Below are 3,196 nucleotides of genomic sequence, written 5' to 3'. Positions count from 1 at the left end.
TATTTAAATATAAAAAATTGTGGTAGAAAACACAATTTACAATATTGCAAACAAAGTTCATAAAAACATAATTCAAAATATCAAGAACAATGTATAGTATCACATCATAAAAAGTAAAGTGCCATTGTTAATACAGTAAATAAAACATTCACAATCAGACGGGCTCAATTACAATATACGTACATGAACAAACATTTGCACTAATGTTTCATAATCTAAACATATTTATAACATTGTGGCAATATACATTTGGAAGACATTTTTAGAAAGTCAATGCAAATTCATGTTACAGAAAATCCTTATTTATTTCCACAATTAATTTGTTTCAAGACCAGTTCTGTAAAGCTATAATATTAGTTTTACATTTTTTAAAAAGGTTCGGACAAAGTCTTTTCTAGAACATTTTAATCTACTTCTTCAATGGTTGGGCCTGAGTTGGTACCTTGACGAGCTTGGGCACCACAGCTGGAGCCTGGCATGTTACCTGGCATATTTCCTGGCATGGCACCCTGGTACAATTTAGTGATGACTGGTTTGCACACCTTCTCCAGTTCTTTTTGCTGATGGGTATACTCCTCTTTAACTGCTAGCTGGTTGTTTTCCAGCCATGAGATGACCTGATTGCACTTCTCAATGATGGTCTTCTTGTCAGCTTCACTGATCTTCCCCTTAATATTGTCATCATCCACCATGCTCTTTATATTAAAAGCGTAGGACTCTAGGGAGTTCTTAGCTGCAATATTTTCTCTTTGGGCCTCATCATCAGCCTTATACTTCTCTGCCTCTTGCACCATATTCTCAATTTCTTCCTTGCTCAGTCGTCCCTTGTCATTTGTGATGGTGATTTTGTTCTGTTTGCCTGAACTCTTGTCCATAGCTGAAACATTGAGGATGCCGTTGGCATCAATGTCAAAGGTGACCTCAATTTGGGGCACACCTCTAGGAGCAGGGGGTATGCCACTAAGTTCAAACTTTCCCAGCAGGTTGTTATCTTTGGTCATGGCTCTCTCACCTTCAAAAACTTGGATGAGGACATTGGATGAGCATGTGGAGAAAATCTGAGTCTGCTTGGTGGGAATGGTGGTGTTGCGCTTGATGAGGACGGTCATGACCCCACCAGCTGTCTCCAAGCCTAGAGAAAGAGGGGCAACATCCAGAAGAAGCAAATCCTGTACATTCTCAGACTTATCTCCCATTAAAATGGCAGCCTGAACAGCAGCACCATAGGCCACAGCCTCATCAGGATTAATGCTCTTGTTTAGCTCTCTGCCATTAAAAAAGTCTTGAAGCAGCTTCTGTACTTTAGGGATGCGAGTGGAGCCTCCTACTAGGACAATATCATGGATCTGGGACTTGTCCAGCTTGGCATCTCTCAAGGCCTTCTCCACTGGTTCCAAAGTACTCCGGAAGAGATCAGAACACAACTCTTCAAAGCGGGCTCTAGTAATAGAGGTGTAGAAGTCAATGCCCTCAAACAAGGAGTCAATTTCAATACTGGCCTGAGTGCTGGAGGACAGGGTGCGCTTGGCTCTCTCACAGGCTGTTCTCAACCTCCTCAGTGCTCTCTTGTTTTGGCTTATGTCCTTCTTATGCTTCCTCTTAAATTCTTCCACAAAGTGGTTTACCATGCGGTTGTCAAAGTCTTCTCCTTCAAGATGGGTGTCTCCAGCTGTAGCCTTGACCTCAAATATACCATCATCTATGGTGAGGATGGAGACATCAAATGTGCCGCCTCCTAGGTCAAAGATCAGAACATTTCGCTCACCACGGGATGTCTTGTCCAGTCCATATGCAATAGCAGCTGCTGTAGGCTCATTAATGATTCTTAGCACATTCAGTCCAGCAATAACACCAGCATCCTTAGTGGCCTGTCGCTGAGAGTCATTAAAGTAGGCTGGTACAGTAACCACAGCATTGGTGACAGGGTGACCAAGGTAAGCTTCTGCTGTCTCCTTCATCTTGAGCAACACCATAGAGGAGATTTCTTCAGGGGAAAAAGTCTTCTCTTCTCCCTTGTACTCTACCTTGACTTTAGGCTTCCCCCATCACTCACTACCTGGAAGGGCCAGTGCATCATGTCAGACTGCACTATGGGCTCATTATACTTTCTGCCTATCAGCCTTTTAGCATCAAAGACGGTGTTCTGTGGGTTCAGGGCCACTTGGTTCTTGGCAGCGTCTCCAATCAGTCTCTCTGTGTCTGTGAAAGCCACGTAGCTAGGGGTGGTGCGGTTCCCCTGGTCATTAGCGATGATCTCCACTTTCCCATGCTGGAAAACACCCACACAGGAATAGGTGGTGCCCAGGTCAATGCCGATGGCGACTCCTTTGGCTGACATTGTGTTCTATCTGAGAGCTTCAGTTGTGACAGACTTCTGTACGGTGTCAGGAAGTTTAGTGGGTCTGTAGCGGCTCTTCCCTGCTGTGTCCTGTAATAAGTAGCGGCTCTTCCCTGCTGTGTCCTGTAATAAGTAGCGGGTCTGTAGCGGCTATTCCCTGCTGTGTCCTGTAATAAGTAGCGGGTCTGTGCTGTGACCTATTAGCTCATTATCACGATCAGCTGTTTTCAGTACTATACACACTCGCTAGTAAACAGCATTTATTTATATTCCACGGGCACCTAAACGTCATAGCTTCCTCCGCCAATCACACAGCGGTCCTTACCAGGCTATCGGGTGTAACCTAGCAACGTCCAGAACATTCAGGCGCTTTCTCCGCACCTTATCCAATCAGCGACTAGATCCATGAGAACATTCGCAATGTTTCCCGGTGTCTGTCAGAGTTGTCCAATCAACAGCTTAATAATGCTTGTGACGTTACCGGTCTAAAGAATTTTCGCGAGTCTTCTAGCTAAGTGGAAGTATGCTGCACTTGTCAATCATCGTGAAAGGGCGTGGCTTCACAGGCTAATTCTACAGAAGAAACTTTCTGAGCTGTAGCGTTATCTCTCGTGTAATTACAGATGTTTGTGTTTAATACATAAACCGTATACAGTGTATTATATCTGTTGTTTACTTAACTAAAGGTTCTAGCACATGTGAGATACTATAGAGTGCAGCGCACATACTGTTACACTCTCTGTGCTCTTTTTATTGTCTCACTCTTCTCCTTTCTCTTCACTCTCTTTTACTTCTCTCTCTTTCCTCTTAGTCTTCTGTCGGTTTCCCCTATTCACATTCTTTACATCACTCTGGTCT

The 3,196-nt window shown here is 43.8% G+C and overlaps 1 pseudogene; it reads right to left on the bottom strand.

Moving 5' to 3' along the window:
* Positions 1-404: 404 nt before the first annotated feature.
* Positions 405-2,338, bottom strand: LOC128636108 (heat shock 70 kDa protein-like; annotated as a pseudogene).
* Between the last annotated feature and the right edge of the window lie 858 nt (positions 2,339-3,196).

Source organism: Bombina bombina, chromosome 7, assembly GCF_027579735.1.
Source record: "Bombina bombina isolate aBomBom1 chromosome 7, aBomBom1.pri, whole genome shotgun sequence".
Classification (NCBI taxonomy): domain Eukaryota; kingdom Metazoa; phylum Chordata; class Amphibia; order Anura; family Bombinatoridae; genus Bombina; species Bombina bombina.
Note: the sequence above shows the minus strand (reverse complement) of the source record. Positions and strands in the feature narration are given on the sequence as shown.